Below are 23,187 nucleotides of genomic sequence, written 5' to 3' on the forward strand. Positions count from 1 at the left end.
TGCTAGGCCCTCATCCTGCGGTATCTCTGTGTATAAGGATACGACGTCTAGAGTCACTAGGATATTGGTTCCTTCCACAAATGTCATCTGGTCCAATTTTTTAAGGAAGTCTGTGGTGTCTCGGAGGTAGGATTTAACTTCTGCCATAAACGGTTTTAGAAAATAGTCCACAAACTTTGAGATTGGTTCTAGCAGTGATTCACAGCCCGACACAATTGGTCTGCCAGGGGGGCAAGATAAATCCTTGTGGACTTTAGGTAAAACGTAGAATATTGGAATGCGTGGATGTTTGTTTTTCAAGAAATCATATTCGTGTTTTCCTAGAAAGCCTTGGTCAAAGCCTTTTTGGAGTATGTTGAACAGTTTTCCTTGTAGTTCAAAAGTTGGGTCATACGATATTTTTTTATAACAACGTTCGTTGTTAAGTTGTCTGTTCACCTCTGCCGTGTAGCGATCTGTACCCCATACCACAATTGACCCACCCTTATCAGCTTGTTTTATTGTTATTGATGGGTCATTTTTTAATTCAATTAAGGCATCTCTTTGAGTTTTGGTGATGTTCGCTTTTGTGTATCGTTTCCTTTTTTGTTCTGCATCTGTTATGGCCGATAATATAACTTTCTCAAACAAGATGACCTCTTTAGGAATCTTTCCCGGGGGAGGGCAAAATGTAGATTTTTTCCTTAAACCTGTGGATTCGACGTTTGTGGTCGTCGGGTTATCTTTGAAGAAGGTGGTCAGACGGATTTTTCTACAGAACTCAATGAATTCAGTTTTAGTTTGGATGAAGTTGGTATCTCTAGAGGGGACAAAGGTCAGGCCCTTTTCCAGCACGCTCAATTCCGCATGTGTTAAAATTTTGTCTGATAAATTGTAGATCAGTGATTTGTCTAGTTTTTGTAGTTGTGTCTCCTCGTTGACATTTCCCATGGTTGGTTGCTGTATCGCATCCTGCCTCGTGGTTTTTGGCGGCCCCTTCCTAAAAAAGACGGTTGTTGTTGGAAATTTTGCTGGTAGTTTCCTCGTCTATTGAACTCTTGGCGATTAATCGGAGTTTCAGCCTCACTTCCGCTGGAAGATGTTGTGTCAGAAAAGGTAATAAAATTGGTCCTCGATCTCCCTTGAAATTCAGGCAGGAACCTGCGTGATTCCGGTCTCGAATAGAAATCTGATTGAAGATAGGGATAAGTTTTCTCCATTGAAAAGTTGTTTCTGTCTTTTTCGAACTTTGCTCCCTTTTGATTGATAGAAAAATCTTTAAACTCCAATATTTCTTTGTCCACTTTTTCCAGAAGTGTTTTTGAATCCGTAATCAATTGGTTTGTTTTTATTTCTGATTCCAAGATAGCTATCTCTTCTAGTTGTTGTTTCGATAGTCTTTGTGCTGTCTCTACAGTGAGGACCATTAGGTCCCTACTGCATTTGGTTTCGATAAGGCTGTAACCTTTTTTATAAGTCGGATCCTCTGTAAAGATTACAGGTACATTGCGTATTTGTAGACCTCCTGGAATTGTTCCTGCCCTTAGATGTTCCACAAGAAAGTGGCCGTGGAGGTCCGTTCTGATTTGTTTTTTCTTTAATCTGATCAACCTGTCAGATTCATTTGTGATTTTGGCTGTAGCGCTTAATGTCACCGAAGCAAAAAGAGGAGGATCATTGATCAATTTTGAGATATGTTCCTCGCTATATGCGAAGGTGTCACCGTCCATCATGGTTTATATTGGTCTGTCTCAACAGCTTTTTGGTTGTCTGTCTTATACTAATGAAACTCCCTACACCAAAACAACACCTCTATATGAAAAAACAAACTAAGTGAACAAATACCTATTCCCAGGGTTATCTTTTTCCCTTTGGACAACCTCGCAGGTATGCACCTGCTAATAAACTAGAAAAACAGTTCAGGGTTTGACTTGATGGCAGCAAGGCCAAGTCGTTTAATAAGTACCAAGTAGAGTGCCAATGCTGCACAAGGCTTTTGCCTGCTCTTGTTTTAACTGTGTGTTGAATTAAGCAATCACAAAGTGGACTTCTTTTTCCGTCAGATTTAATCAAAGAGGTAACTCAATTACATCATATTTTTTTAGATTTAGAACAATTCATGATCTTTTCATAAAAAACACACCATATTTTGATCAATAATAATGTGACACAGTGCAAATACAAATTCATAAGATTTCGACACCTTCAAAAATGCAATTTTGAACTGAACAACATTCATACCCATACACACCCATTCATATTCTTCAATAAATATCAAAAAAACATCAAAAAACTAGATAAACGCTGTGTCGACTGACACATGAAGGCCATCCAAAAAGATTTTCTGTACTTTCTTTGCCTGTACTCTTTCTTTTTTGAGAAAAGGTTTTTTAGATGATCGATTGGCCTTTGTTCGTAAGGTCTACGCGTTTCGGAACCCGTATCTTGCTGGGAACCTCATCAGGACCAATGTACTGCAATAGATGAACAGAAAATTGTTTTTACCCAATGTCCTATCTCTTAAAAACTGGGGTGGAAGCGCTATGTTTAAAGTTCTCACCTGCAACTTCAATGCAGTCAATGCCTCACAGGGGATGTATTCCCTCGAACTGTTGAGCCCGAATTTGTTCTGTCAAACCAAATAATACACGAGATGTAATCCAATCTGGCCTGCCTTAACATGACACAACAGATAAAACTCTCTTCTACAAGTCAGGGGTCAGTCAGACTAGTGGTATGGTGCTTACTTGAAGCGTACGTCAAGGTGCCAAATTTCGGGGGTCTTTGTTCGTTCTTTCCGACTCCTCGGTGTGACTGGTCGTCTAGATACCGGCCGTTTGTTAAAACATGGCTCCAAAGTTTGCCGGTTGTATTCGTCTCACTAAATTAAACAAGAAAGTGTGACTCGTGAGTATGAAGTCTCCGTTATTGTTTGTGTGTGTGCCCATGCTGATGGTTCAGAATCTCACCTTAATGTGACGAATTTCCCGCGTCTCGTTGGGGTTCTGTGACTTCGCTATTCTGCTCGGTTCCGATTCTTGCAGAGGAGTGTTCTTCACTGATTGACGCGTTGCGTGAAAGCGTAGCGTCAGTCTGCGTGTTTCTGGGAAATGTAGTTTTCTGGAGTTAGTGGCCTCTCTTTTGAACAACAAAGCTTTATTTTGTCCAACACACGGGGATAATGATTGTTTGTATCAATCACTGTAGAATTCTTCATTGTAAGTGGTTCAACTTGTTATGGCAGGTCAATCGTTGGTTTCGGAAGAGAATTAAGTATTTATTTTCCAAGGTGGGTGATCATAGTGCCTCTGGGCTGTTGTCAATCAGGCTTAGAACTGTGGCAGGTTTGCCTCTCAGTTTTTTGGGTTCAATGGTCATTATCTTCCTAAACTCTGATTTTATAGGTTGAAGATTTCGGAAAGTTCGTTAAGTCCGTCAACTGACGTGTTGAATTTGATGATCAACATTGCTTCCCGTCTTAGTAGTTTTGAATCCAGGTCCCCACCTCTCGCGTCCTTTTCGACTTTGGAAATGATGGTCCATCTCAACTCTCTTTCTGTGTGGTTTTTTGAGGACCAATGGTTGACGAGTGGTGCATTCACAGTATTTTTGCGAATTCTTGATTTGTGTTGTTGGATCCTCTGTCTGATTTCTTGATTGGTCTTCCCAATGTACAACTTCATGCAGGGGCATAGAATTCCATATACCACGAATTTTCGACTTTCATTTCCAAAGTCGAAAAGGACGCGAGAGGTGGGGACCTGGATTAAAAACTACTAAGACGGGAAGCAATGTTGATCATCAAATTCAACACGTCAGTTGACGGACTTAACGAACTTTCCGAAATCTTCAACCTATAAAATCAGAGTTTAGGAAGATAATGACCATTGAACCCAAAAAACTGAGAGGCAAACCTGCCACAGTTCTAAGCCTGATTGACAACAGCCCAGAGGCACTATGATCACCCACCTTGGAAAATAAATACTTAATTCTCTTCCGAAACCAACGATTGACCTGCCATAACAAGTTGAACCACTTACAATGAAGAATTCTACAGTGATTGATACAAACAATCATTATCCCCGTGTGTTGGACAAAATAAAGCTTTGTTGTTCAAAAGAGAGGCCACTAACTCCAGAAAACTACATTTCCCAGAAACACGCAGACTGACGCTACGCTTTCACGCAACGCGTCAATCAGTGAAGATTACTCCTCTGCAAGAATCGGAACCGAGCAGAATAGCGAAGTCACAGAACCCCAACGAGACGCGGGAAATTCGTCACATTAAGGTGAGATTCTGAACCATCAGCATGGGCACACACACAAACAATAACGGAGACTTCATACTCACGAGTCACACTTTCTTGTTTAATTTAGTGAGACGAATACAACCGGCAAACTTTGGAGCCATGTTTTAAACAAACGGCCGGTATCTAGACGACCAGTCACACCGAGGAGTCGGAAAGAACGAACAAAGACCCCCGAAATTTGGCACCTTGACGTACGCTTCAAGTAAGCACCATACCACTAGTCTGACTGACCCCTGACTTGTAGAAGAGAGTTTTATCTGTTGTGTCATGTTAAGGCAGGCCAGATTGGATTACATCTCGTGTATTATTTGGTTTGACAGAACAAATTCGGGCTCAACAGTTCGAGGGAATACATCCCCTGTGAGGCATTGACTGCATTGAAGTTGCAGGTGAGAACTTTAAACATAGCGCTTCCACCCCAGTTTTTAAGAGATAGGACATTGGGTAAAAACAATTTTCTGTTCATCTATTGCAGTACATTGGTCCTGATGAGGTTCCCAGCAAGATACGGGTTCCGAAACGCGTAGACCTTACGAACAAAGGCCAATCGATCATCTAAAAAACCTTTTCTCAAAAAAGAAAGAGTACAGGCAAAGAAAGTACAGAAAATCTTTTTGGATGGCCTTCATGTGTCAGTCGACACAGCGTTTATCTAGTTTTTTGATGTTTTTTTGATATTTATTGAAGAATATGAATGGGTGTGTATGGGTATGAATGTTGTTCAGTTCAAAATTGCATTTTTGAAGGTGTCGAAATCTTATGAATTTGTATTTGCACTGTGTCACATTATTATTGATCAAAATATGGTGTGTTTTTTATGAAAAGATCATGAATTGTTCTAAATCTAAAAAAATATGATGTAATTGAGTTACCTCTTTGATTAAATCTGACGGAAAAAGAAGTCCACTTTGTGATTGCTTAATTCAACACACAGTTAAAACAAGAGCAGGCAAAAGCCTTGTGCAGCATTGGCACTCTACTTGGTACAGTAGAAGTTAGCACGGTGTCCCAGGATTTTGGGTTCACCTGAGGGAATGTACATGTTTAAAGACTTTTCAAGTCGTTGCCAGAGTGAAGCTTTCAGCATGCAGTAAGAGGGCTCATTAAAGTATGCCAAGCCTGCCCTTCTGGTGGCTGCAAGGCATGTGGTTTTAAATTCTGGTAAATTCGGATATGTGGTTTGCGGTGGAGTAAGGCGAGCCAATGGAAAACGCTGATGCTTTCGAGAGGGACATCGGGTTAGATTTAGTTTGGCTGAATTTATACGACTTGCATGTGGCTTCCATGATGTAGAGCCCTCTGCACAGGCACATGCATGACAGGCCTGACGTGCACATGCATACCTTTACTAGTGCTTACCCACAAGGAAGCAATATGTAACACATTGCAGAACATGTTACAGAGAACACCTATTTATATGTTTTGAGTCGTCTGCGTTAAGGTTGCAGAAATGGATTTTAGAGATATTTGCAAATAGAGCTTGGGTTTTATATGACATTGCATAGGATTAATATATAGTTCATGGACAAGTTGGTGAATATGGTTCCAGTAATACCGTGCATAGAGGAAGCATTTCCTGAGAAAATAATTTGGCAGAGCAAAATGCCGCCATTTTGTAGTTCATCAACAGTGACACCAGTAGGCACATCCTAATATAATGACACCCCTTTGAAAAGACCTAGCTGTGTTATTTATATAGTGTATTTCTTAAATAAAGCGTGTGTTATCTTCTATGTTGTACAATAATGATTGATGTTAGTTATGCAGAGTTCATAGCTCGAATATAGGAGAACTCAACTAGATGATCAAAGAGAGGGCAGACCAATCTTAAATGGGAGATTTATTTCTACACGTCTAATGAGTGCATCTCTCCAGGTCACACTCCCTGCTTTCTATGTGTAGTGTGCTAAGTAGTGTTCCAGCAATTTCTTACACACCGTCAAACACCGATGTTATGATTGACTGTGTCAGTTGAAGCAAAGAACCTAGCCTCAAATTAAGTTAGGATATCAGACATGTCTGTTCTCATTGAATTATGAAACCAAACAGCGGACAAGAGCTTCAGTATTAGAGAGTTTTGCAGTAAAAGAAAATGTTCTTTGAAACTAGGACAGGGATCTACCAACTCATAGATTCTTATGCTGATGACTCAAAAAGAGGCATGGGGTACCTCCTTCGTAGAATTACTGATGTAACATTGCACAGTACAATACCAAATGTCAAAGTAAATGAAGCACCAAAAATCATCTATTATATTCTACAGTAGTCTCTGAAAATTGCAAAATAGAAGCCTTTATTATATTGTGCAGCAATATTAGCCTTTCAGTTTATCTTTAAAGGAAACAAGAAGAGACGTCACCTGAGAATTAGGAAAGGAAGTGGACAACTTAGCTCCTAGCTTTACTTTAAGAGTGGTACTTCAGGAGAATATGGGGCAATATGAGAATTTCAAGTTCCGGGTCAGAGGTTAAGCAGTATGCATCGTTGAAGATGCTGGCGGTAAGGCAGTATGGATGTAGGTGGACCACACCATGGATAATTTCCATACTTCATGAAGACCTCTCAGCTCATTCACCAACTATTCTGAACCAGGCCAGCTTTGGTCTGGCAGCTGATATCAAGTCAGTTTTTCTAAGACAAAAAATAATCCTCACCCAGTGTAGTATGTGCTGATCCCAAAGTCATAAGTGCAGATTTTGCTTGAAAAATGTCTTGTATACACTCTCAAAATGAGAATAATTTGCAAGACTGATTACAGAGGGGTTTTCAAATGCTCCTGCCTTTAATTTTTGGGCCAATGAGTTGTGACCAGCGATGGTTTGAAGGAGTGCAAAGAACTGCCCACAACACGGCAAGGGCTCTCTTTTCCTGTAAGACAATGTTGGATGTAGAACTCTCTCACGTGTGTATCGATGTCAAACCTTTCTGTAGGCTAATACTCGGAGTACATTCTCTGACTTTGATGCCGGCAACCCTAGAAAAGCACCTGATCAGATGGTGCCTCCCAGAAAGAGTATCTGAGGAGGAAAAAGCCAACAGGCAAAAAACGTCCAAATAGCAGATGGACTTCACCAGCCGATGCTAATTAAAGATGAACCCCAAGGCATAGGGAACACAGGAGATTCCAAGAACTGCAGGATTATTGAACAGGATTCACAGGAACAGGAGTGAGGAACACACCCACAGGAAGAAGAAGTGTTGCGACGCAGAGAGCAAAATGCAAAATGGCCTTTTATACTGGTAAAACAGGAATTGCATCACAGAAATGTACAGCTGAAATGATGGATTGGGAAGGAACACCAAAGGCAGAAGAAGATGCCATCTGGGATTGGGTATTTTAAATACTCAGTAGGATTCTGGAAAGAAGAAGAACTTGGAACATAATGGAGATGTTGACCGTGTTCTCCGAACCAGCTGCCTGAAGGAGAGAAATTGACTTGTGGGAGATGGTACCCGCGAGCCAGCCGCCGAGATGTGTGCAGAGGGATCAATCAGGGAATTGTAAGCGCACTACTCACCCGTGAGGGTCTCAAGGCGCTGAGCGGGGGGTTCCTCAGATCTGTTTAGCCGAAGAGCCAGGTCTTGAGGGTCTTCCTGAAGGTGTTCAGGGAGGGAGCGTGTCTGATGTCTCCCAGTAGCTCGTTCCAGGTCTTGGCCGCATTGTGAGAGAAGGATCTTCCGCCTGCTCTGGCTCTGTGGGTGCGCGGGGTTTCGGCCAGTGCGAGGTTGGAAGATCGGAGGTTTCTTTTGGGTACGTGGAAACTGATTCTGTTGTTGAGGTATTTGGGTCCATTGTTGTGTAGGCATTTGTAGGCGTGAGAGAGGATTTTGAAAGTGACTCTTTTCTCCACGGGGAGCATGTGGAGACTTTGTAGGTGCTGACTGATGTGTTTGTGTCGGGGGATGCCGAGAACGAGTGTGGCGGCGGTGTCCTGTATTGTCTGGAGTTTGCGGAGTAGGGACATGTTGATGCCGGCGTAGAGTTCGTTTCCATAGTCCAGTCTGCTGGTGATGAGTGCGTGGGTAACTGTCTTCCTTGACTCACGGGGGATCCTCCTGAAGGTCTTGCGGAGGAAGCGGAGGGTGTTGAAGCAGCTGGAGGTGACGGTGTTAACCTGTCGGTTCATGGTTAGTGATGAGTAGAGTACAATGCCGAGGTTCTTGGCATGGTCTGAGGGGGTCGTTGGGCTTCCGAGGGCGGTCGGGCACCAGGTGCTGTCCCATGCAGACAGGGTGGTACCGAGGACGAGGAATTCTGTCTTCTTGGCGTTGAGCTTCAGGCAGCTGTTGGTCATCCAGACTGCAACGTCTTGCATTCCTTTCTGAAAGTTGAGTTTGGCAGTGGTGGGGTCTTTGGTGAGGGTGAGGATGAGTTGGGTGTCGTCGGCATAGGATACGATGTTGAGGCTGTGTTGGGGCTGCGAGGGGGGCCATGTAGATGTTGAAGAGGGTGGGGCTCAGTGATGAACCCTGTGGGACAACGCAGGTGATTTTTGTGTTGTCGGAGAGGAAGGGTGGGAGCCTGATCCTTTGGCTTCTTCCGGTAAGGAAGGATCGGATCCAGTCCAGGGCTGTTCCTTATATGCCTGCGTCGTGTAGTCTGGCGACTAGTGTGCGGTGGGAGACGGTGTCGAAGGCTGCTGATAGGTCAAGTAGGATGAGGGCGGTGGAGTGGCCTTGGTCCAGGAGGGTGCGGATGTCGTGTGTGGCAGCGAGTAGGGTGGTCTCTGTGCTGTGGTTGCTTCGGAATCCGGATTGGGACGGGTCGAAGACGGCATTCTCTTCAATGAATCGTGTCAGTTTCCTGTTGACTGTTTTCTCCGCAACTTTGGCTGCGAATGGGAGGAGCGAGATGGGCCGATAGTTCTTGAGGTCGGTGGGGTCAGCAGTGGGCTTCTTGAGCAGGGGTCTGACTTCTGCACGCTTCCAGTCGTCTGGGAAGGTGCCTGTTTTGAAGGTGGTGTTGATGGTGCGTTGTAGTTTGGGTGCGATGGTGGCCGCGGCTCTGTGGTAGATGTGAGGGGGCAGGGATTGGTGGGGGCCCCCGAGTGGATGCTTTTCATGGTCGAGGCAGTGTCTTCGGCCGTGATCGGTGTCCAGTTGGAGATGGTGGGCTGGCTGGTGTTTCTGGGGGGCGGAGGCCGTCTGTGGCGCCAGGTGGATGGTCGATGCAGTTGTCGTAGAAGTTTTTGATCTTGAGGTGGGAATAGGTTCCAAGCTTGTCGCAGAGGTCTTGGGATGGGGTGATGTCTGTGGCTTCGCTGTGTGGGTTGGTGAATTCTTGAATGACACTGAAAAGTTCCTTGGAGTTGGTGAAGTTGGCCATGATTTTGTTGTGAAGTTCCTCTTGGTGGCTCTGATCTGGTTGTGGTAGTCCATCATGGCATCCTTGTAGGTGGTGTGGTTTTTGGCTGACTTGGTGTTTCTCCAGTTCTTCTCCAGGCGTCTGCAGGTGTATCTGGCTTCTTGGAGAGTGGTGGTGAACCAGGCGGCTTTCCTGGGGCGTTGTCTGTCGGGGTTGCGTAGCTCGTCTGTGCAGTTGGAGATCCAGGTGTGGAGTTCTCTGGCTGCACATTTGCATCGTTTGTGTCGGGTGCCCAGGTGTGGTTGTTAGGGGTGAGGGTGGAGGTAAGTTGCTCATCGATAACCTTGCTCCAGCTCCTTCGTGGTGGGCGTGGGGCTGGTTTGGGTGCTTTGGGTTTGTTGATGGCGAAGTGTACGGAGTGGTGGTCGGTCCATGGCGGCTGCATTGTGTGGCTGAATTGGACGCTGTTTTCTGCCGCGAAGATGGGGTCGAGGGTGTGTCCTGCTCTGTGGGTCGGTGTGTTGATGAGTTGTTTAAGTCCGATGCTGGCGAGGTTGTCACGAAGGATAGTGGAGTTGGGGTCACTGGGGTTGCCGAGGTGAAAGTTCAGGTCTCCAATGACTATGTAGTTTGTTGAGGCAATGGCGTGGGGTGTGATGAAGTCAGTGATGGTGGTGGCGAAGGGTGTTCGGGAGCTGGTGGGTCTGTGAACGAGGGTTCTTTGGAGTGTGGCTTTGGGGGCGGTCTGGATCTGGAAGTCCAGGTGTTCGGCAGAGGGGAAGGTTTCGCTGGAGTTAGTAAGGTGGAGGGTGCTCTTGTGGGCGATGGCGATGCCCCCTCCTGGGTGGTTGGGGTGGTCTTTATTCTGGATCTTGTATCTGTCTGGGATGGCGGTGCTGATGTTGAGGGCGGAGGATGCGTTGGTCCAGGTCTCACTGAAGAAGGCGATGTCGGACGAGAGAGAGTCGAGTAGGTTCCAGATTTCCATGGCGTATTTGTGTATGGAGCGTACGTTGAGAAGGATGCATTTTAGGATGTCGCCGGTACTGGCTTCGGCAGTGTTGAAGACCGGGATGGCAGTGAGAGTCTGGCGGCAGTGGAGGTAGGAGAACTGCCCGTGGGTTGTGTTCGGCGAGGCCTGTTAGCATTCTCTAAGTCTTCCAGTATTGAGTGCGAGGAGGGTTGTGGTGTCAAAGTGATGGGTAGTGGGAGGGCCAGGGTTCCTGGCACTGGCCGCGGTCAGGGACAGGTGCAGATGGACTTGCCTTTGGCATGCCTTCAGCACGCCAGCGGCCGCACCGCGGCCGCCAATAAGTAGGGGAGCTGGGAGGGAGGAGAGGCTGGGAGGCGGGAGCGGGAGGGATTCGAGGGGGTAGCAGCCGCAGGGGCAGCAGCGGCAAAAGGCAAAAGGAACAGGCAGGCACGAGAAAATAAAAACAGAGTTGTAATTAGAGCAAGACACAGATGGGCACAATAACAGTGGCACAACAGGAAAAAATTAAGAAGAAAAAAACGGCTGAGAAAGGTTACGGTGGTTGCAGGCAGTCTGGTCCCAGTCGGAGCGGGCAGCAGGCGCAGGAGTTGGCAGCAGCCTCGTACCTCCCCAGGAGGAGGTCGGGTTCTGGAGGCAAGAGACGGCACAGCGGAGCTGCGGGGAGAGAGTGGACCTAGACCGAGGGTCGGAAGGTCGGAGGGAGGGACATGACAGCCCACCGGCCTCACCCTCACCCTTCGGAAGCCTTGCTTTCCACCCGCTAAGGGTGAGATTAGAGATAGCTTCTGGGTGGGAAGCCAGAAAAACACATCGATAGCAACTTAATCTCTTGAATAGTCTGTGATTTTTTTTTTTTTAAGGCAACATATAGCCAAGACATAGGAGGATTTTCTTCTCCTTGAGGGCCCAGTCTGGGGAGGGACTTGGAAACATGGATCTGGGAGCTCTGCAGTGTACCTTAAACAGGGTGAATTATTGATAGTGGCCACTGTAAAAGATTTGGAAGGCATGACTTATCAAACAGATTTCAGATTAGCCTCCCTGTAGAGCCCAAGGGATGAAATTAAGGACTGTAAATGTGAGAGCTGTGCAATTTCAACAACTGTGAATTTAGAGGCCAAGGTGGAAAGCCTGGAGAGTAAGTCAAAGTCTAATAAATGCTATATTCTGGGTTTGCAACATATGAAGAAGTCCGCAGACTTCGACACGCGGAGCAGGGTTTTCTGTGAGTTATTCTTCTGCAATGCGATAAGACTAGAACCATTTCAGTGGAGAAAGCTTCCCATCTGCTGACTAAGCGCATAGGGAACACAAGAGTGGAAGTGAGGACAGTGTTGGCTTAAGTGATCTGGAGAACCTTTGAATGGATGTCAAGAGAAGGTAACTTTATATTGACGGCAAATGGATTCTAATCTTCCCTGAACTTGCCATTACTACCATGAGATGCAGACAGGACCGGAAAGTCATTATGGCAGTGGACTGCAGGAGATCCTTTAGTTGCCATCAAGGCTGAGAATTCTAGATGGGTGTACAAAATCTACATGTCTGTCTAGAGGCCGCACAAGATTTCTAGTCATCAAATGTGATGCTCAGTTTAGCCAAAGAGAAATGCAATGTCCCTGCCTGACAGATTGAGTTGAGCACATACTGTCCAATGAGTCCTGAGACTGGCAAGATGTTGTTGAGACAAAATTGAAATAGTTCTCCATTTATTACCAGGGATACATTATAAGTTGCTATTTTGATGAGTTATGGGTTGTGGTTGCTTTGCTGTGTTAGGTTCTTCCCGTGTCTTACCCCCCCACCATTAGTTATCGTCTGGGCGAGTGGTGTGACTTACTGTTCTTAGTTCCAGAGTAGTATTACTTTCAGGAAAACATCGCATACCCGTGGGAGTTGCGTAGGCGTTAAATGTTATCATTGTTGCTACACCATACACAAAGAAGTTCATGCGAAATCTGCATTTTCTTTTGTTGTGTCTTCTATTGAGATAGATTTGAAATGTGAAGAGAAAGGAGCCTCTCATACATTGTCTCCCAGCTCTTTGTAATTCATGGCATAACCCTCTATTTCTTCCTGGAATCTCTGCCAGGTCACTCGTTGGCTTAAAGCAGGCCTACGCTAGCGGCAATTTCAGAAGAATGCAATGTACACTGATAATCCACTCAAAGCATGTTTGTCATCTAATGGGCATAATTAAGAGCTATTCTAATCTGGTTTTAATTCCATAGAAGAAGGCGGTCCCCGAAAGGCCAAGGGTGCATGTAAAGTTGAACCCTGCCTTTGGAACTCCAGCTATCTTAGCTTCTTAGCAGGCAAATATTATTATTCAGAAAAGTATGAATATTTATAGAGAAAAAGGACTGCACAGTGGAGCGGGGGATGGGGAAATGAGTTGAAAAAGTCTGTGTGCTCATAATAAAAAAGCATTCCTGTGAAACTAAACAGCTAGGTGGTAAACAAGCAAGGGGGCTGAGAGAGTAAGGGGGTAATGTTGCAAAATGTCCAGAATGCCCTAAAAGTGCAAGCGTGCAATAGAGGTCTTTGCATATGTGTGGGTAAACTGTACAGAGACCGTAGGGTAGCCTTAAGTTGATGCCACGGAACAAAAAAGCAATTCTTCACACTTGAAGCAGCACTGTGATCATAGATGAACCTAAACAGAGTCATTACACGGTGGCAGGCGGAAGGGCAGCTCTCCAGGTCAGCCGACTCCGTGACCTTTGTCCCCTTGGTGCCAAATGTATAGATCCAGGCCAGGCAGACGGTGACCTCCGTACCTGTGCGGAGCCACCGGGCAGCAGCTATTCTGACAGCAGTGAACTTTGCCAAGAGGGTGCCATGTGTGTTCCTCCTGCCCCGCAAACGTCTTTTTTGTTTTTAAAAAACAAACTCCCAAAATGAGTGTTTGTTTCTTAAAACAAATGTTATGTTAAATGAACTTGTAAAGCGCATGTACACCAAATGAGTTCTTGGCGAGGGACATGCACATTGGTCCCACCACACACAGGGAGGTTTTTTTCCTGTGTGTGATGGGGACCAATGTTCATTTTCCCTTTATTAAACCACCATGACTCCTTTAATGGTCCACGTAGAGAAAAAAAGTGATTGTGGACCACCCTAATTGGGTCCTGATGGTCTCGTGGTGGAAAGATCATCAGGTAAAAAAGGCTTACACTGGGGAGTCAGCTTAAGTTCCATCAAACTAAATTCAGTTTTTCCCCAGCTTTAAATACACAGGGAAACCACAACTAAAGGGGAGTAGGAACTCTGCCCATGTATGGTAGGTTCTCTGGCTCTGCCAAAATCCTGAATGACCCTGGTTTTATTATACTGTGCCCAAAGCTGGTGCTATCTGCCTGTAGAAGAGGCAGAAACAGATTGAATAGTGTCTAGAGCAAGCCACTTCTCCCTCATACCTCACAATTCTCTGTCAGTTTTCCAGCTGGGAGTGTTTTGTCTTTAGTTGGGCAAGCTCCAGCTCAAAAACAGTTCATTTGACAGCAGCAAGGAAACTTTCACCTCAGCAAATTGGGCGCATTTGGAAAACTAGTTGCTGCTTCACCAATGTGAAATTTCCAAATTCACCCACATTTACGCACTTATATTTTATTTTTGTCCATCCTTAGGAGAAATTTGAGGGCTCATTACTGTTGAGAAAAGGGAGGAAGTGGCATGTTTGGTGAGGAGAGGAGTGTTCTCTGTTAGAGGTGTTTATATCACCGTAGGAGGGGAGAACGTCCAGTGAAATAAGATATGATGATGGCGGAGTAAAATGTCTTCATTACAAGAAACTGAGTAGAGGCGGAAGACCCATCGGAAAGGTTTACTATGGATAGAGGAGCCAATGTATGTCATGTGAATACATCGCATGGGAGCAGAGAGGGGTTGTCACAAGGGGTATTTAAGCAGTGTTGAGTCTCATATTGAAGATTTTGTCAATTAGAATTGTTGCTCTCAGTAGATTTATGGACCGAGAGAGGTCAATTTCTCAAATGAGAATTATATGGTTATATGGGACTCTACTCTTAACTATGCAATTGTTTGAAGATTGTAGCCGGAATGTGCTATTTTTTGATGATTTCTCCGAGTGTTTTGCGTATGATTTACAGTATGAGGAGTTCGGTTGGGATTGCTTTTCAGGTTTGCAACTGTGCATCTTGTTTCAGTGAAGCTCCTGTGAGTTCATATTTGATGCTTTCGTGGACATGCATGAGGGATGAGGAATGAGGAAGAGCTGGATGATTGAACAGTGAGTTTGTGACATCTAGTTGGTAGTGATGAGAAGAGGGCATGTTTTAGTTCCTCAGTAGTAAGTAAATGGGTGAGAGTAGTGCCATTGGAAAGCCTGAGCTGGACCTCTTGTGAGCTCTAAGTTGAGTGTTGTGTTATGTTTGCAAGTGGGTGGAGTTTGCAGAGTTGCACTACGCGGAATTCCACTGAGTTGCATAAAAACTCAGTGCAATTCTGCGGCATTGCGCTCTGCCCCAATTCATCACTGTGCTGTTCACTCTGGTCTGTGGAACAGGCACACATTGACGCTATGCGCTACGCAGTTCAAGATGGTGCAGAAAGAGGGAACTGATGAGAATCAACTCCATCTAATAGGAAAAGGTGTCTAGAGTGACCCCCCTGACCATGTGTTCAAACACGGCTGACTCTCCATCCTTCACCCTTGTGTGTCCCACCTGCCTCTGGAAACCTCAGGATGGAGAGTTCACACCTGCCTGCTTCAGATGCCGGGGCAACTACCGCCTGCTGTCCTTTCTCCAGCCCATACCAACCTGCTCCAGCTCCAGCAATCCCGAACCCTACCTCCCTCTTGAACTCCATATTCTGCTCCTGCAACCAGTACCCCACTCCACCCACCTCTCATCCCAAAGGCATCTCTTGTGCATGTGCCTAAACCCCGCCCTGCCCCCACTGCTCCTCAGCAGGGCTCACCTATTCCTGGCGTCCAAAGTGTCCTGAGTCCTGAGCCATCCTGGGCCTGGCGTTTGATGGCGACCATGGAGCATGACCAGTGAGTGAGGGGCTGAGAGATGGCTTGCCAATCAGTTCGGAAGAAAGTCGTCCCCTACAGCTCCAATCTGCATTGCAGCAAAATGACGTGTTACACAACATGTAATCACTCCCATTGATTTCGCTTCCCCAGGGCTCTATCCTCACAGCGAGCATCCCTCCCCTTCTCCCTACTTACGGCTCCTTCCTACACACACACACCAAATGTTCAACATTATTTTCCGGTGAAACAATGTGAACCAAGAGGTAATGGTGAGTTCTGTTATGTGGCACTATCTTTTTGATTAGCGCCTTCTATCAAAATGGCCTCATCATTCTAGTGTTTTGTGTAGGTTTGTAGCAGAGTGTACAAGGATATCAGTAGGGTTGCGCAGCGGGGACAAACTCTGCCACGAGGTGGAATCTGAGTTTTTTCCAAGCTCCCAGAAGAGTGCAGAGTTGATAAAACTCCGCTAGTGGAGCGGAGTTTGCCACCCATCCCTTGCTTATGTTATGTTATGTTATGTGAATTTGTAAAGTGTTTCTTATCACCCGTGAGGGTATGCTGGTGCTGAGTAGTGCAGTTGATCTTGAAGAGCCATGTCTTGAGATTCCTTCGGAAGTCCATGATGAAGGGGGAGGTTCTGTAGTGTTTTGGGAGGTCCTTCCAGGTGTTGGCTGCAAGATATGGGAAAGAGCTTCTTCCTCTGCCGCTTTTCTTAATACGAGGATAGTGTGCTCTTGTTTTGGGTGCTGATCAAAGGTGTTTAGTTGGTTGGTAGAAGTTGAGGCTGTGGTTGAGATAAGCTGGACCAGTGTTGTGGAGTGCTTTGTAGGTGTGGGTGATTAGCTTGAACTTACATCTTTCCTGGACTGGGAGCCAGTGGAGATTCTTGAGGTGTGGAGAGATGTGGTTACTTCGCGGGAAGTTCAGGATGAGTCTGGTGGCAGCATTCTAGGTGATCAGAATTTGTAGTGTGAGGTACAAAGGAATGGTATAGTGGTTTGGAGTGTGAGGTACAATAGAATGGCACACTGATCAGACCAATCTAGTGAGCATGGGTTTTAGGACGTAAAAGGGGAGACCAAGGAGCGGATGAGTTCTATTTAGGCCTAGGCAGGGTTCACAGAATTTTACTCTGTGGAACTCCGCAAAGTGTCGGAAAAACTCAGCCGTGCTCCGTGGAATTCTGCCAGCAGTGGAGTCTGTTAAGCCACGCTGCTCGCACTGATTTTTAGCACTGGGAGTTTGTCCCATGGTATAAAATCAGCGCACACAGCCCTACGTGTTGTGCCAGAGGGCGCTGCTGCCTTCTGTTGCTTAAGTAGAAATTCTACTCGAGCAGCAGCTTCCTCAACGTTAGCAGCAGATTTCTTAACGCGAGTGGTCGTGACCTACTGCGACTGCCTGCGTTGAGAAATTTCACCTGGAGGAGGTGTAGTGTGCAATTGTTTCTCGTGAGCGCTTGGCAACTTAATGTTGGTGAGTTGCTCAAGAGAAAAACCTCTGCTCCGCGTCACTTCGCTGAGTTTTTTGGAACTCCGCGCTCCGCATGCAGCACGGAGTGGGCGAAACACTGTGAACTCCTCCGGCGGAGTGCAATTCTTCACCCATCCCTATTATTATCAGAAGAAAGGCATGTTTTAGTGAATAGCCCACCTAAACTCACTTGTGCAACTGATTCCTTCTATGTATGTTTTATTTCTGTTACTGACAGTGATGTTTCTGCAATATTTGTAAATAATTGAGTGTTGTTTTTTTGGTACACGAAGGTTTTAAAACATGGGACAATTTATGTATTGTTTGGCTGAGACTGACTAGTGAATAGAGATTGAATGAAAGGAGGTGAATGTTGAATTTGGCGAGCCCACCTCCCGTTGTGTGTGTGCTTCTTTTATTGCATAATCATATGGCCATTTGGCATTCGGTTGTTGAAGATGTAGGTGAACCATGTTTCACGCATTAAAAGGCATCCAGTCAAGTGTTCATGGGTAGCATTATTCTGCCATATGTTTTCATGCATTCAAGAATATGAGCCGTAGCCATCTCAAGGTATTGTGATATGCTGACAAGCGACGTTTTTGCACTCATCCTCCAGTTTTTATGACCCTCATATGCCTCAACCCTGTTCAGTGGGATCATGGTTGGAACCCCTAGTACAGTACACTATAGTTTTCTCATGTTGTACCTGGCCCTGGCATCAGGAAGAGTGTATGTCTGGGAGAGATCAGATATGATATTGATTTGAAATATACCAAACATGGCTAAGGTTACTGGACTGTCGATAAATATGGTGCAATGGGTGTTGTGTCATGGGATGAGAGTGGGATAGTCTGAGGAGGTGTGATAAACCTCGTTATTACCTTCCTAATGGAAGTTGTGTAGGGATTGTGGCCAATACCATGACCCTTCTTGCCTATTATGTGGCTGCAATGAGCCAAGCAGGATCATGTTGACAGCATACTTCAGCAATGAGGTGCATATTCTTCAGCATACTCACTTCCTGCCTGTACTGTCACAATGGGCAAAAACACAATGGGCTGAAATGCGACCCAGGGAAATTACAAGTGACTGAGATTAATTTGAACATTTCACCTGCCCCTTTTTTAGGTATGGGCTGTAGACGGTGCACATGCGCTGTCTCGAAGAGATGCATTCTGTATCTACTTTGTTGGCTTACAGCCCTCCCATAGGTTTCCCATTTGCTGGCACCATCATTGCTCCATTTTGCGTTCTCCCCATTTATCAAGGGCATGCATACTTCATGCCTCATCCGGTGTTTAGCCCTCCCTGAGAGCACCACCTAAATACTATTAAACATATGCAGCAGCCATTTTCATTCATTCTTTCAGGACTACTTTTTCATTTTTGGAAATGGGTGACCGGTCCTGCCACACACTTTTTCTTCAGAACAAAAATATATATTTTCTATTTAGTGCTTCCTAACGCGCTGTGTTTAATAAAACTAACTCATCGCTTCGGTATCTGCTGGTAGATCCATACACTCAGTGTTTACGTGCTCTAACTCACTGATTGAGGCTTTATTGTTGGATAATGACCCCAACATACAGCCAGAAGGAAAGGCTCCATTACTGGCAGATGATGTTCTCCATATCAATATGTGTGCATGCCCAATCCTGTTCTATGCAAACAAAACATGTTTATACAAAATGTGGAATAACTTGTGGACACTAATGCTGTACGTACGTACGGATTGTATTGTATAAGAATCTCTCTTCACACATTTGCAAAGCACACATAAATTATAGCCTTCTAAATACATCAAGAGATACGATTCATAAACATAAAGCATGATTTATAGAATGTGGTAATTTTGTATGACCTACCTTCCTTGTAGTTCTCCGACTGCACATGCTCTACAGCGTCTCCAACAACACACTGTTAACAAACATTGGCAACACCGTTAGGTCTCGGCAATCTGAGAACAATAGGCGTTGGCAATGTAAAAGCATTTGTGTATGGCTCTGGGGCTGTTTATATTAATATGCATAAATACATTAACATTACCAATGCATATAGCTCTTACATTGCCGAGACCTATTCGGCTTTGCCAATGCTTGTTGTTTTTCTCATTCTTCATAGTGCAACATGAACTAATCCAAGGTCCAGAAAACTCCAGAAGATTGGATGGCAGAATCCCTGGGCCAGGGGTTCCCGGTCACGAGTAGGCTGGATAGTTTAATTGTGGTTGGAAAATCAGCAGCGGAACCACCACCCTTACCTAAGAGCCTCTCAAGCACGTCACACTATTCTGTGAGGCATTACTTTCAAGACATGATATTTTAAAGAGCATAGTAGACATTAGTAAATAAATGTCTGCCATTCCCCATGAGACAATATTTTGTGGTGAAGTATTCCGTGGCAGAATTCCGATGCGCATTTTCGAAGCTAAAATATTATAAGGACATGTATTTGAATTATTCCGAGGAATAAGGCATTGAAGGTTTTTTTCTGAAAATGCAGTTCTGCTGATGTCACCGCCTTTTAAAAAAAAAATGAGCACAGAAAATACTGATGTACACCAGAAACCAGATCCGTGTATGACACTCTCCTCTTTGCTAAATATATCATATTGCCTACGGTGCTATTTCTGTATATTGCAATATTTAAATTTAATTGCCAATTTCGCTGAATTTTCCGTAAGAGAGAGAATGGATTAAACACATATATCCAAATGTTTGATACACTTTCTAGTTCATAGCTTCAGGTGAATTGAGAAACTGTAGCTGGGGAAAATGTGAATATTACTTGTTAAGACGTTTTCCTGAGGATTGATAGTTGTGTTACTGTAACCAATACCCTGTTGTTCCCATGGTGGTGCTCTGCTGAAAATGTTCATGTGTATTACTACAAAATTCGAAAAAAAAGTCAGGATGTGTATTTATTGGCTTTGTTTTTCATCAATAGGCTTAATATTGTTTACATACAAATACACAGTAGGAATGTATGCATTTTTAAAAAGACACACTATTTATTGAACTAAAAACTGAAATACCCTTTATTTAATCTCCTTCCAAATAAACAATACCGGACCACAGTTTGAAAATACAAACACATAGTATTTAAAAATATAAGCACATATAATTTACTTGGTATGAGCAAGAATAGACAATTAAAATAAATATTAACAATTGTGTGGCATTTAAAAAGCATGAAATGTTGTCCTGTTGTAGATCCGCAGTAAATGTATCTCATAAATTGAAACATTATGCTTTGGCTGGCAAGTCCGTTATACAGTTATAAACAACGTATAATGTTTAGACATGTCAATGAACATTTTTTCCTATTAATATTTTCTCACATGATGTCTTTTTTTTACATGTCTTGTTCATTCGGTTCTCACCTTTAAAAACTGGCAATGATTAAATTCACTGGTAGTCACTGAGTAGGCAACATTAGGCAGCAGTAATGGTTCCAGTGGAATACCTGCACGGAGGTTAAGATCAATGTGTTTGTGTAGGTTGTCTCAATGGCGTGTTTCTTAATGCTCATTGTATTTTGAGGTCTGTTGAAAGATTCTTGTTGTAGCTTTAGCTGACAATAATGTTGAAGTTATTGATGTGTGAGGTGGAGCTAGGCTTTGAAATGGACTTGATGAAGGCAGAGCTTGCTTTGGGGAGGGGTGTAAATTATGTGGAATGTGCAGGGCCGGACTGGGAACCAAAACCGGCCCTGGCAAAGTGCTCGGTCGGCCCCCCGGGGTCAGGGGAGCCGCCGAGCTCTTTGCCAGGGCCGGTTACGGCCCTGTAACAAAAACGGCCCCCAGAGGCCCAAAACCGGACCCCACCCGTGCGGCGCACCGGAGGATTGGCCGGTGCCCGCTAAGGCCAGTCCGGTCCTGGGAATGTGGCTGTTGTTAGGATAATGAGAGTTTCCTACTAAGATTATTGATATATTGATGATAGTAACAACTTCTTCAGTGTTGTCTTGAAGGACATCAAGGTTGTGTTTGGAGGTCAGAGCAAATAAATATTGTGTGATGGAGCGTGTGTGTAGCTGGAGTCAAGGCTGTGAATCCAAGGCAGCCCTGGCAAATGCTGTCAGGCCAGCCCCGGTACAATGCACAGTGAGCCAGAGCAGTGAGCGAGCCTGACCACTACAAGCAGGGTTGGGGGAGGATTCTTCCCGAGACAATTTGGGGAAAATGGAAAAACCTGTGCATTCTACAACACATTTTTAATGATATATTGAATTGTATTAGCTTTTAAAGCATAGTAAATGATGGCCTTACAGTGCACCAGGATACAACAATCTTTGTTGCGTCTCTTCAATGCTTCCCTCACTAGCACCCTCCAATAGCGCCTCTCATCTCTACATAGCCCCTCTCTTACAGGTATTTCATTTATTTTATAGCACCTCTCATACCAGGGTAGGGACTCAGAGCACTTTACATCACACACACGCTTACAAAGACAAAGAATAATACAATGGCAAATCAGTGTATAGAAAATGTTAGATAAGACAAAAAGGGACTAAAAGGTGTAGGATTCACATCTCATCCACAGTGGTTATGGTTGGCTTTATTAATAAGAATTTATTTCTACCCAAACAAACCCTTTTTAGAAACATTAGGATACTGAAAGACTGGGAAAAACATACTTTACTAACCTGCATCATGCAGTTTGCATGCAACTCTTTGATGGATGTTCATAGCTCACTGTGCTAGATTACGATTGTATCTTATGAACTGTACGGTAACAAAAGGATCTCTGTGACAAAAGCAGTTACCCACTGAGCTTTGTGCATAAAATAAAGTTCTGTGATCTGCATGGTACACTAACCCTATGAGCTACCTTAGATCAGTGAAACCGGTCACTAGACAAAGCTCAAAACTCTCCGCAGCAGAAAGATTAATAACCAGAGATATCTTGACACTTTTACTGTTGTCTGAAAACTGCTCGATACAAGGACCTCTGCAGTGGGTGCTTTTAAACCTGCTTTACTGCTAGAAAACCAGCCCCCAGTATAAAAACCATCCCCCTCCCCACACCCTTCAGCCTCCCGGGGAAACACCCGATGTCTGTTACAGCCAGTCTGGCCTTGGCCGGAGTATGGTTATAGTGTCTGCAATGTCTTCACCATAGAGAGTATATTACTAGGCATGCTTAATAAAATAATGTATGTCCTATCCATGGTCTCTCGGGTTGGTAGGTATTGTGAGCAGCATTGTGCTGGTGTCATGAGGAGTGCCGGGGTTCATTGCGAATAGGTGTGAGTATGGGGCTTGTGTGTGGTGTCTGTAGAAGCAAACACATAGTGGTAGGTTACCTGCAGAGAAGACGGGATTCTGGCCCTTGGCCTTTGCCATGTCTGAACAGGTCCAAGTTGAATGAATTATTGTCTTTGCAGATGCCCAGACAACAATGCTATAGGCGTATACCGACTTTGGAGGTTCGGGCGTGGACATGTAAAACCCTGGCACACTGCTACTCGCTATAGTGTTAGGGTGTGATGGGCAAAGATTGTGGAATCTGGCTGGGGCATTTGGCAGTGGTGTTGTGGCCCTCCTTCCTCTCTCCTTCTGGCCACCAGTATTGAATCTGGGGACTTTGCTTTTTGCTGGTGAGAAAAGTCATGGAAGAAAGTAATTGGAGGATGATCGATAATGCTGTAACACTCCTGTCTTTCTCCTACTGGCTTCTGTCTCGTCCTTTCCATAACTTGCCCTCTCCTTCCCTCACTTGTTCTCTTCTTTCCACACTTGCCCTCAACTCTTGCTCTTTTTGCCAAGTCGTATCTTCCCTCCATCATGCTCTCCTTCTCTGTCATGTTCTGTTGATCCACTCTCTCGTTCCCTTTGTCTCTGTGCCCTTCAGTCCCCTTTCCTTTATCTTTCCTCCACTGTTTCTTCCATTATCATCTTCACTCCCATGCTCATTAACTCTGCTTCATTATTTGTTCTTGTCGACATTCCCGCCCTCATTTTTCTTTACTTTTCATTATTCCTCCGCGGCCTCCTTGCCGTCGGCTCCTGCTAACTTTCATATATAGTCCTTCACTCTCAGTTTCCCCGTTCTCATTATCTCCTCTCCCCTTTTCTCTTCGTTCCTTTTCTTGACATCTCTCTGCCTTGTCC

General features: G+C 44.7%; 1 protein-coding gene across 14 annotated transcripts in view; it reads left to right on the forward strand.

The window, feature by feature from the left end:
- The window catches only part of LINGO1 (leucine rich repeat and Ig domain containing 1), a 3,568,664-nt gene that overhangs the window by 3,541,822 nt on the left and 3,655 nt on the right, over positions 1-23,187 (forward strand). The gene's annotated exons all lie outside the window — the stretch shown is intronic.

This window comes from Triturus cristatus, chromosome 3_1 (genome assembly GCF_964204655.1).
Source record: "Triturus cristatus chromosome 3_1, aTriCri1.1, whole genome shotgun sequence".
In the NCBI taxonomy this organism is placed as follows: Eukaryota; Metazoa; Chordata; class Amphibia; order Caudata; family Salamandridae; genus Triturus; species Triturus cristatus.